Raw genomic sequence first — 12,955 nt, 5'->3', positions numbered from 1 at the left:
TAGAACCCTCAGCCACTGCGGCCGGCAATACCAGTTCTCCAGCAGGTGTCATAAGCCTTCTCCAAATCGAAAAACACAGCCTCAGTTTTGGATTTCCACAGAAAACCAATCATCATATGGGTGGACAAAGCAATGAGATGGTCAACTGCAGAATGCCAAACTCAAAATCCACGCTGTGCATTCGTGAGTAAATGGCGAGACTCGAGCCACCACATCAGCTGGGCACGAATCATACGTTTCATCGCCTTGCAGACATAGCTGGTAAGAGAGATGGGGCGGTAGCTGGAAGAAAGGTTTTTATCCTTTCCGGGCTTATGTATGGGTATGAAGGTGGCTTCACGCCAGCGTCCAGGAAATGAGCCCTCAACCCATATGCGGTTGTATGTGTTAAGTAGAAAGAGCTTGTCCACAAGAGAGAGGTGCGGGCAGCGTCTGGCCCTGGGGTGGAGGACCGGGATGAACTGAGAGCATGATCTAGCTCACTCCTAGTGAAGGCAGCAGCGTAGCACTCACGATTCGGAGAAGAGAAGGGTACGCCCAAGCCTCCTCCACTCTTTTCCGATGGATGAAGGGAGGGTGGTATTGCGTAGAGTTCAAAACTTCCGCAAAATGGTGGCCCAAGGTGTTGGAGATAGCTACAGGATCCATGATGATATCGGCCCCTACTGTCAGGCTGGAAATGGGGGAATGGAACTTGGTTCCAGAGAGCCGTTGGAGATTTGCCCACATGACAGAGGAAGGTGTGGAACTGTTGAAAGCAGTAGTGAAAGAAATCAAACTAGCTCTTTTGCTATCCCGAAGAACTCGACGACACTTTGCATGCATCTGTTTATAATGAATGCAGTTTACCAGCGTAGGGTGGCGGTTAAAAACGAGGAGAGCACGTCTGCGTGCGCGAATTGCGTCGTGGCATGCCGCAGTCCACCAAGGGACTGGGACACGACATGGCAAAGAGGAAGTGCGAGGAATGGAACGTTCTGCAGCAGTAAGGATAATGTTAGTGAGATAGTCCACCTGGTCATCACAACTGAGGAAATCTTGTTCTGCGGAGGTCACCAGGGAGGAGTAAAGTTGCCAGTCAGCCTTAGAAAGATGCCATTTGGGCATTCATGTGGATGAGGTAGGAGTCAGCAGATGGCGAGTACACGGGAAATGGTCGCTTGAGTAGGCGTCGGAAAGAACGAACAGACCACTCAAGGCTATGGGCAATCTGGGCAATGCAAAAGGATAGGTCCATATGGGAATAAGTGTGCGAGGAGTCCGAAAGGGAAGTGGGTGCTCCAGCATTAAGGCAGAAGAGGTCGAGTTGGTTAACAGGGTGTCTACATGGACAAGGAAAAATAATTCCCGGATTTCCCGGTTGAAAATACACTTTCTCCCGGTTGAAAATACACATTTTGTGTGTTAAGTGACAGTATACTTTTTCTCGGCACTTATCAATCCTTTTATGGTTTATGGTTTTATACACCGGCGTAGAATTTCCCGGCACTTCAGAAGATGAAACTCGGGGAAAAAAACACATTTTGGAAAGATGTTGATGTGCAGCAACATATACACTGCATATTTCCGTGTTACGAAGGTATAAATTCGAATTCCACCAAACACCGCATGTTACTTTCCGAAGCATTAAAATCGAGATTGCGACACGCTTTTGTAAGCCAGTCACAGCTCATGTTACCTGATCTCGCCAGCTGATGACAGCATTTGACACGTGATGTAGTCAGCCAGTAGCAAGATCACTCTTAAGTAGTGCAAACACACAAATAAGAAAAATTAATAGCTTACATTAATGTACAATTGTTGCTACAAGAAAAGAAAAGCTATCACATATAATATTGGTCTCTAAGATTAATAAGCTGCAAGAGAAGCTAAGCTTCCACATATATTGTTGATCTTTTTTGCGCATCATACATCACATAAATGTGCCAGTAAAATTTTTTAATAACGATGTAAATGTCTGATCTTCTGGGCTCAAAATTCTTCATATGGTCGTCCCCAAAGAGTTGATTTTTAAATGAGAGTCAAAGCTCTGTGATTTAAGAAATTCGTCGTACACTCTCTCACATAGTGTATCTTACATAAAAGGAAATTTACTTTGAACGTAACGCTTTTCAAAGCAATATTCGCAATATTTTTCCGTGACCTATTAGAAAGGTAAATTTCAGCAGTTGCCAGAGAGCGCAAGATAACAGGCGTCACTGCACTTGCGCAGCTACGACAACGCAGGAAGCCCGCATGTTCGTACGTGTGAAACATTAAAAGATCTTGCATTGAAACGAATCTAATGTAAAAAACTGTCACTTCACGCTCATTGGAGGCAATGTGTTGTTAAGAAGAACTTCACAGTCTTCCTAAAGCCTTTGACACACTTAGCTGCTGGCAGACTCTTGTATGAGCACTGTGTTTTTTTGTTGTATATGTCGCATTTTCTTTGCGACTTAAGTTTTATTTTAGTTTTTTTCTCTCGTTCATGTTTTGTTGCTGCAGTATTATTCTGCAGAAGCGGGATACAGTAAATTTTTTTTGTTAGAGTATTGGTTCTTACCAGTCAAAATCACAAAAATTTAACTGAAAACTAAAACAATGAAAAATTCCTGGAACACAAAAAGATTCCCGGGTTTTTTACGGTTTTCTCCCGGATGAAAAAATTCCCGGTTTTTTCCCGGATCTCCCGGCTGTCTCGGGTCGTTGACACCCTGGTTAAGAAGGTCAGCCAAGAGGGCATCTCTCTGGCTGGTCCTGGGAGAACCCCAAATGGGATGATGTGCACTGACGTCACCAAGTAGCAAAAACAGGGGAGGTAGCTGCCCAATAAGCTGAAGGAAGTCTGCCCTGGTGACATCGAAGGAAGGAGGTACATAAATGGTCATGGTCATCCTGAATGAGCAGCATGACACTCCCATGAGATGGGATGCCGACCTCAGGGGAAGGTTAAAACGAATCGGTAAGTAATGCGAAAGCCCAAAGTGGTCTTGAGGGCGCAATTTCATTTCCTGAAGGTAGAGTACAAGGGGATGCTGTGATGCTAGAAGCAGCCGTAAATCCTCTTTGTGGGACCGAAGGCTGCAAACGTTCCATTGGAGGACAGTCATGAGGAGTTAGAGATGAAGGAGTGTCAACTCGGTGGCCACCAAGGGACAGCCGGTGGAGATTCGCTACTACAGGGCACAGAAACAGGAGGATCCTGCGCCAAGTGGTCCGCAGAAGCATCGGCGTGCTTGTGCGGTCGGTCTGTGGAGTCCACAGATGCAGAGCTGTGAGACAGAGGCTAGACATGCTAAGTGACCATGTGGCTACACTGTTGAACAGGATCTTCGTGTTGGTGAAGGAGAAGACCATTTGTCTTTAGTGGACTTCTTCAAGCCCTTCTGATTAGAGGATGACTTGGATGTTGTTTGGCTGGAGGGACGTCTTCTCGGGAGTACTCCTCCTGTCCTTTCCTGCCTGCCAGTTGTGTAGTGGGTAGCTTTGCCCCTTCATGCAAGAGTTTGACAGTTTTTTGCACAGTGGGACAGGGGATGGCGATGCTATCTTGACACTGGTCAACTTCACAACCCTAGATTACCAAAATCTCTTGTACAGCCCGCTCATCTAGATACACAGTAAAATCCCGGGAGGTGGTGGTGTGGCCACCATTGCAGTTGATACAGCGGGGAGAAGGAAGTGGACATTCGCCGTCTTGTGTATCCCTGCCACAGGTTATGCATTTGGGTGGGTATCGATAAGATGTTCTAGTGTGATTGAACCGATGACACTGGTAGCAGCGCATCAGATATGGAATGTATGGCCGGATTGTGATGATTTCATAGCCAGCTTTGATCTTGGACAGCAGTACCACCCTATCAAAGGAGAGGAAAAGAGTGCGGGTGGGTACCAAGGAGAAATTGACCTTTTTCATTACACGATGGACAGCAATGACACCCTGATAAGAGGGGTAAGAGTGTATTTCAGCCTTGGTGATATTGTCAAGCAGCCTGGTGCACATTACACCACGGGAAGAATTCAAAGCTCTATGTGCCTCAGACACGAACAGGGTAGCCATGGAGAAGTGAGGCAGCAAGTAATTGTGCTTGAGAATCAGAAGCCGTCTCCAAATGCAAAGTGCCATTCCGTAAACGAGAGCAGGATTTCACAGGGCCAGCAATGGCATCAATACCTTTCTGAATAATAAACGGACCGTGGCGAACGACTGATCGTCTTCAGCATGTGATACCACAAGGAAACGCAGTGCAGCGGGAAGGGTCTCTGAATCAGTATCCTCATTATGTTTACGTATTGTCGATGACGATGGAGAGGACGATTGACTCATCGCTAGGATATCCCCCATGATTGCCAGCACCGTCAATGGCACACCCCTTCCAACTGGGGGCCCCCCTTCATGAGGGAGTGCACCTGCCTTAGGTGATTGTTCACACCGCAGGTCATACCTCCTGAACATCTGACAGATGGACCAATCGGCAGTTTGGGAAAATTACAGCTCAGGCAATCACCCTTCCCTGGGCCTGGCCTGTACCAGGGGGTACGTGTGAACCCTACCTGTCGACCTGGGGCTGAGAATTACACGTTACAGTCACCTTTTACACGTCAGATGCGTGGGCCGGCCTTCGGGTCGCACAGGGAGGAGGAAGAATAAAAAGAGGATCCTCAAATGCTGAAATAGAGGAACGACAAAAAGAAAGTTGAGACTGTTCGCAGGTCAGCGACAGAATGCAGAACATTCTCAATAACACCCCAGACATGTTTCCCAATAGAGAGGAAAAAGAATAGTAAGAGGATAGACAGACAGCACGGAAGGGAAAAAGTGCTGCAAAGGCTGGGGCCCCATGGTAGCAAAGCAGGAACCCGCCAAAGAGTGGCGAGCCCCCTGGGGGTTCTACAGTTGTGATTTTAGTCGCCAGTCACCAGGTAGGAAGGACAACAGTGATTAGACAAAATAATGAGAAAAAGACAGTTCATATTCATCACTCAGTCATGTCAATCATGGAAACATATGAGGCATTCAAGCAGGAACATCCTGCAGATCAAATTGTAAAATCTGAGTTTGCAGAAGTACTATCAGTACATGTTCAATTAAGCAGCAATTTATCTCATAACATATGTTTGTGTAAATATATAAGAAACATTATAATATTCCACCTTACAGCAATGAATTTGTATCAACCATCATATGAAAGCCACCCAGTGAGCTTTGTTGGCAGAATGAATGTAACGCACGTCGAAATGGTAGAGATTCCGATGAAGCCTATATAATCACCGAGCTGAAATTTGTGAATTTATTATGGTACATTTGAAAGATGGAAGAAAACAGCTCTAAAGTTATTAAAAGTCAAACAAGAAGGCTCTACAGCTGATATAGTGAAATACTTCATTTCCATAAGTCCTCAGTTTCTTCTTCATTGATGCACAAAGACAGCTCGCTCTGCATCTTATTATCATAAAAAAGAAATGGTTCTGAGCGAAGATTCCAAGATGTTTTCATCACTGCATATTGATTTTGATTGCACTTGTGTTTATCAAGACTAAGTGCAAAGATCACAGTGGGAACAAGCGCAAGTTAGTATTTTCACGGTGTCATTGTGGCATTGAGGTTCTCATCATCCAATTGTTGTTTCAGACAACCCATTCCAAGGATAATGTGATTGCGTACATTAGCAAGGTACTGTCAATTACCTGAAAACGTGAAGGTAGTTTCAATTTGGTCAGATGAAGCTGCATCACAATTTAAAAACAAATACATTACTGCTGCTGTACCTCAACTTAAACTGTTCCACACTGTGAAAATTATTTAAACTTTTTTGCTACATCCCATGGTAAAGGAGCCATAGATGAAATTGGTGCAGTTGTGAAACAGCAAGTGTAGAACACAGTAAAAAAAGCAAGAACTCATGGTAGGTGATGCATCAACTTTTTCTTAGCCAGCTGTAAGAACCACAACTATGTAGGATTTTCATATGTCTACTGATAAAATTCAAGGAATCAATGTGAAACTCGATCTGGCTCAAATATTTTCTTCAACTTCATCAGTACCAATCATAAAAAGCATTCACTGCTTTCACTACAAGAAAGGAGTACTATAAACATATTTGCTGTCTACAAAGAATTTCCCTGTTGCAAATCATCATACTGAAGAAACTATGGATAATGTCAAAATGGAGATGGGCACAAAGTATAGTATGATGGTAAATTCTATGCTGGAAAAGTACATGCAGTTTTTGGAAATTCTCACCAACTTAACACAATGGAGCACAGTGCTCACTACTGGGAAATGGCCTGCAAAATGTGATGAAACTCTGTACACACAGGACAACATTATGAAAAAATTAATCCATCTGATGTTATCAATGCGAGAGGATATTTTCAGTTCTCCAACTTTTAATTGAACTTACAGTTTATTTTCACAGATGTCATTCTCAAAATATTCCGGAGGTAAAATAGTACCCCATTTGGCTCTCTGAGCGGGGTCTACTCAAGGGGTTGTCGTTATCAGGAGAAAGAAAACTGACATTCTACAGATCGGAGCGTGGAATGTCAGATCCATTAATAGGTTACTTAGGTTAGAAAATTTAAAGTGGGAAATGGATATGTTAAAGTTAGATATAGAGGGAATAAGTAAAGTTCACTGGCAGGAGGAACAAGACTTCTGGTCAGGTGTATACAGGGTTATAAATACAAAATCAAATAGGGGTAATGCAGGAGTAGGTTTGGTAATGAATAAAAAAAAATAGGAGTGCGTGTAAGCTACTACAAACAGCATAGTGAACACATTATTGTAGCCAAGAAACATACGAAGCCCACACCTACCACAGTAGTACAAGTTCATATGCCAACTAGCTCCGCAGATGACGAAGAGATTGATTAAATGTACGATGAGATAAAAGAAATTATTCAGACAGTGAAGGGACATGAAAAATTAATAGTCAAGGGTGACTGGAATTCGATAGTAGGAAATGGGACAGAAGGAAACATAGTAGGTGAATATGGATTGGGGGAGGGGGGAATGAAAGATGAAGCCGCCAGGCAGAATTTTGCACAGAGCATAACTTAATCATAGCTAACAGTTGGTTCAAGAATCATAAAAGAAGGTTGTATACATGGAACAAGCCTGGAGATACTGACAGGTTTCAGATAGATTATATAATGGTAGATGTGGACTCTGATCACAATCTATTGGTTATAAACTGTAGACTAAAACTGAAGAAACTGAAAAAAAGGTGCGAATTTGAGGAGATGGGACCTGGATAAACTGAAAGAACCAGAGGTTGTAGAGAGCTTCAAAGAGAGCATTAGGGAACGATTGACAAGAATGAGGGAAAGAAATACAGTAGAAGAAGAATGGGTAACTTTGAGAGATGAAATAGTGAAGGTAGCAGAGGATCAAGTACGTAAAATGATTAGGGCTAATAGAAATCCTTGGGTAACAGAAGAGATATTGAATTTAATTGATGAAAGGAAATACAAAAATGCAGTAAATGAAGCAGGCAAAAAGGAGTACAAACGTCTCAAAAATGAGATCGACAGGAAGTGCAAAATGGCTAAGCAGGGATGGCTAGAGGACAAATGTAAGGATGTAGAGGCCTATCTCACTAGGGGTAAGATAGATACTGCCTACAGGACAATTAAAGAGACCTTTGGAGAAAAGAGAACCACTTGTATGAATATTAAGAGCTCAGATGGAAACCCAGTTCTAAGCAAAGAAGGGAAAGCAGAAAGGTGGAAGGAGAATATAGAGGGTCTATACAAGGGCCCAATCCCAAAGAAAGCAGGTGTTGACAGATGTGAAAATTACCGAACTATCAGTTTAATAAGTCGCAGCTGCAAAATACTAACGCGAATTCTTTACAGACGAATGGAAAAACTGGTAGAAGCGGACCTCGGGGAAGATCAGTTTGGATTCCGTAGAAATGTTGGAACACGTGAGGCAACACTAACCTTACGACTTATCTTAGAAGAAAGATTACGAAAAGGCAAACCTACGTTTCTAGCATTTGTAGACTTAGAGAAAGCTTTTGACAATGTTAACTGGAATACTCTCTTTCAAATTCTGAAGGTGGCAAGTATAAAATACAGAGACCGAAAGGCTATTTACAATTTGTACAGAAATCAGATGGCAGTTAGAGTCGAGGGGCACGAAAGGGAAGCAGTGGTTGGGAAGGGAGTGAGACAGGGTTGTAGACTATCCCCGATGTTATTCAATCTGTATATTGAGCAAGCAGTAAAGGAATCAAAAGAAAAAGTCGGAGTAGGAAATAAAATCCATGGAGAAGAAATAAAAACTTGAGCTTCGCCGATGGCATTGTAATTCTTTCAGAGACAGCAAAGGACCTGGAAGAGCAGCTGAATGGAATGGACATGGTCTTGGAAGGAGGATATACGAGAATAATGAAATGTAGTCGAATTAAATCGGGTGATGTTGCGGGAATTAGATTACGAAATAAGACGCTTAAAGTAGTAAATGAGTATTGCTGTTTGGGGAACAAAATAACTGATGATGGTAGAAGTAGAGAGGATATAAAATGTAGACTGCCAATGGCAAGGAAAGCATTTCTGAAGAAGAGAAATTTGTTAACATCGAGTATAGATGTAAGTTTCAGGAAGTCGTTTCTGAAAGTATTTGTATGGAATGTAGCCATGTTTTTGTTGTTGTTGTAGTCTTCAGTCCAGATACTGGTTTAATGCAGCTCTCCATGCTACTCTATCCTGTCCAGGGTTCTTCATCTCCCAGTACCTACTGCGACCGACATCCTTCTGAATCTGTTTAGTGTATTCATCTCTTGGTCTCACTCTACAATTTTTACCCTCCATGCTGCCCTCCAATGCTAAATTGGTGATCACTTGATGCCTCAGGATATGCCCTACCAAGCAATCTTCTTCTAGTCAAGTTGTGCCACAAACTCCTCTTTTCCCCAATCCTATTCGGTACCTCCTTATTAGTTATGTGATCTACCCATCTAATCTTCAGCATTCGTCTGTAGCACCACATTTCGAAAGCTGCTATTCTCTTCTTGTCCAAACTAGTTATCGCCCACGTTTCACTTCCATACATGGCTACACTCCATACAAATACTTTCAGAAATGACTTCCTGACACAAATCAATACTCGATGTTAACAAATTTCTCTTCTTCAGCAACGCTTTCCTTGCCATTGCCAGTCTACATTTTATATCCTCTCTACTTCGATCATCATCAGTTATTTTGCTCCCCAAACAGCAAAACTAATTTGCTACTTTAAGCGTCTCATTTCCTAATCTAAGTCCCTCAGCATCACCCATGTATGGAAGTGAAATGTGGGCGATAAATAGTTTAGACAAGAAGAGAATAGAAGCTTTTGAAACGCGGTGCTACAGAAGAATGCTGAAGATTAGACGGGTAGATCACATAACTGATGAGGAGGTATTGAATAGAATTGGAGAGAATAGAAATTTGTGGCACAAGTTGACTAGAAGAAGGGATTGGTTGGTAGGGCATATTCTGAGTCATCAAGGGATCACCAATTTAGTATTGGAGGGCATCGTGGAGGGTAAAAATCGCAGAGGGAGACCAAGAGATGAATACACTAAACAGATTCAGAAGGATGTAGGTTGCAGTAGGTACTGGGAGATGAAGAAGCTTTCACAGGATAGAGTAGCATGGAGAGCTGCATCAAACCAGTCTCTGAACAACAACAACAACAATAACAACAACAACAAAACAACAACAACAACAACTTAGAAGTGTGTCAACATGATATGCATTTTCTGTGATACAAACCAGATCCATACCCCTAACAGTTTGAGGACACTTTTGACTTACAATGTACATTAGCAGTACACATTAAATTCTTTTTCTTTGATTTTAATGCTTCTTCCCTCTTTAAATGTTAATTCGAGATCCTTACCTGAATAACATAATGTGTAATGGCGATTTACAAAAGAAAATCTAAGTTTATAGACTGATAAAAAGACGACATAATCTAACACCGATTCCAGAATGTAACATTAGTCAGCATGGAATCTCCCGTAAACTAAGTTCTCAAAAGTATCACTGACTGGTTTTCTGTAAACAGTCTCACCATAAATTTTAAAAAGACACAACATACTCAGCTTTGGACATCTAGGGATAATACACCAATGATAAGTATAGCACATGACGACAAAATAATAATTACGGTGGAAACTTCAAAACTCTTAGCTATCCTTAGGATGAGAAGTTAAATGAGAAATAGTACATTTCACAACTCCCGATACAAATTAATTCAGTCACATTTGCATTTAAAATTATTGGAAATCTTGTGAAAAGACAAACCAGTAAGTTAACATATTTTCATTCCGCAATGTCATATGGAATAATGCTGTGGGGTAACTCATCTTTAAGAAAGAATGTCTCCATTGCACAAAAAAGTGCCACAAGAATAATATGAAGTGCTCAAACACAATCATCTTGTAGACATCTATTTACTGAATTGAGCATTCTGACTGCCACTTCACAGTATACTTATTTCCTCATGAAGTCTGTTGTAAATAATCCACTACAGTTCAAAAGGCACAACACTGTGAAAAATAAAATACCAGAAGGAAAAAAGACATTCACTACTCCACACGAAGGTTAAATGTAGCACAAAAAGGGGTGCAGAATGCTGCAACAAAAGTCTTTGATCACTTACCCAGTAGTATAAAATGCCCAACTGACAGTAAAGTAAAATGTGAAAACAAACTGAGGAAGTTTCTCCTTGACAACTCCCCCTATTCCACAGTAAAATTTATGTTACTGTAATGTGTATAAGGTGGTGAGTAGGGATTACAAACTCACACCTCTATATCTTTTCTATTTTCTTTTTGTGAAAAGAGGTAAAGCTTGAAGTTCAGAATGTAACTGAATGTACAAATTATCTGATGTGAATGTAAAATGACACGTTCCACTTCATTATGATCTATCACGCAAAATGACCCATGGAACATTTAATTAACTGTGCTAAGCCAGACAACAAACAGGTCAACAGTGAGTCGTACATATTATGTAAACTTCCATTTGTTGCTTACGTGTGGATTTAGCTTCTGAAGAAATTAGGGCACCATCTAAATACATACATTTAGGCAACAGAAAAATGCTGCCCTATATGTAATTTGAATACATTAAGCCATATAAACCACAATTACGTTAAAATAATGAGCTTGCCCAATCTTCACACTGGGATTTACTTTCTTCTTTGCAGCACTAGGGAACTGTGACAAGATAAATGTGCCAGTTGATAACACATGAGAAAATTACTATCATATCTCCTTGAATATACAAGAACTGTGTTTCATACAATAGCTACATTAATCACATCATAAAACATCAAAATAAAAGTTCTTACTAAAAGCAATATTTATAGATACTTCGTGTATTGTTTAGCAACTGCAATTCACGCACATAATTTGCAAATCAAAATTCATGCTATTATACATTTTGTATCTGTAAATTGGTGTTTTACTACGACCTTTACTAATGTTCTCTATCATTTCCTCACAGTAAATATGTCATATATTCAGTTTACTAGTAAAGCGTGTGATGTATCAAAAATTGAGTGATGCAGAAAATACTGCTCAAGATCACCTGGGCATGTGTAATGGATAACCATATTTAGGTACAATCATATTGTGACAATCAGCTTTATTTACTGAACACAACTTCTTTAACAAACGGACTTGAGAGTATTTATTTGTTGCGTAACGGGAACATATACCTATTAATAGTTATGGTTGTATTTAAGCTCAACTCGCTACATAAAGTTAAATAAATGAGTAGACTTCATCTTATTTTTAAAGTTCCAGGTTGTGTATGTATGAACTGGGCAGGCCTGGGTAGGGCTGAACGGGAAATACAAAACCCGAGTTGTTACAGTTAACGCATCGTGAGCGTCTTAATTTGTTAGAACCCTTGCATCACAAAATCGTAAGCAAAGTGGTTTAGCGATTCAAAGCACGTTTCAGATATTCATTGTCCCTGTAATTTAAACTAGTTGGACTGCTCTGTCCTTTAAAATTTATGGTAGTGCCACATTCACGCTTAAAGAATTGACCTGAAAGAGGCAGGTGTCTAACGATATGGTAAAAAGACATCATATGAAAATAATTAACAATTTAAATGAGCATAACAAAGAAATGTTATTACCGTACCCGTTCTAAGATACGTGTCTCGGTTTTTGCAATAAATATCGCGTACATTTCGCTTCGCTAAACAAGAACTGAAATCTAAAACAATTTTCTTTTTGCAAATAAAAAAATAAAAATATTTTTCACGGGGAACAAAAACCAACACAGCTAAATTTTAATAATTTTGGCTTGCAATCAATAAAATGTGATTCTTATTAAACGGGCCATAACTGATATGTCGTGGTCGGATATTGTTTTGAGAAGCTGGATGATTGGTATAGTCAAAGAAGATTGATTGTAGTCTGAAAAAGTTGTTCTCGCAGCACTGGCTGTTTTAAAGACGGCCATAATTTGCACCACGGAAAGAAGTTTATTATGATGGCAAATGGCGTTATGGACTTTTATTGACAGTAGAAGTAGTCAGACGGGGAGAAATCTCAATTTTAAAGTGTCACAGACACCGTTGGGCCGTCCAATCTTAATTCCCTTTGCTGAATGTTTACCTCGATTCGATGTCATATTTATCAAAAACGCCGAGGAAATTATTGACTTTGTGTACACATCCTATGGCAATTTAATCACGCTTTAACTGGATTACAACATGTTTGTGAAATGTGTACAAAATAATGGGAACAGTATATTGTGTTATTCACAAAATGTTAACTTGCTGCCCATAAATGAGTAAATTAAGCATCTCCCTCCATGTAGTTTCCTTTGACCCGAAATGAGTTATAATAATTGCTGATTTTCCAGACCTCCTTCATTGCAAGTGTTGAATGTCGAATGTAATAATGGAACAAACATTATTAGCTCGAAAGCTTAGCGTGTTTAAGTAAGTTTCTTGA

The 12,955-nt window shown here is 40.6% G+C and overlaps 1 protein-coding gene across 1 annotated transcript in view; it reads right to left on the bottom strand.

Annotated features, from left to right (window-relative positions):
- Positions 1–12,955, bottom strand: part of LOC124789177 (protein bric-a-brac 1) — a 261,959-nt gene that overhangs the window by 248,053 nt on the left and 951 nt on the right. The gene's annotated exons all lie outside the window — the stretch shown is intronic.

The sequence above is a fragment of the Schistocerca piceifrons genome, chromosome 3, assembly GCF_021461385.2.
Source record: "Schistocerca piceifrons isolate TAMUIC-IGC-003096 chromosome 3, iqSchPice1.1, whole genome shotgun sequence".
In the NCBI taxonomy this organism is placed as follows: domain Eukaryota; kingdom Metazoa; phylum Arthropoda; class Insecta; order Orthoptera; family Acrididae; genus Schistocerca; species Schistocerca piceifrons.
The sequence above is the reverse complement of the archived record's forward strand: the minus strand, read 5'-3'. Positions and strand labels throughout refer to the sequence as shown.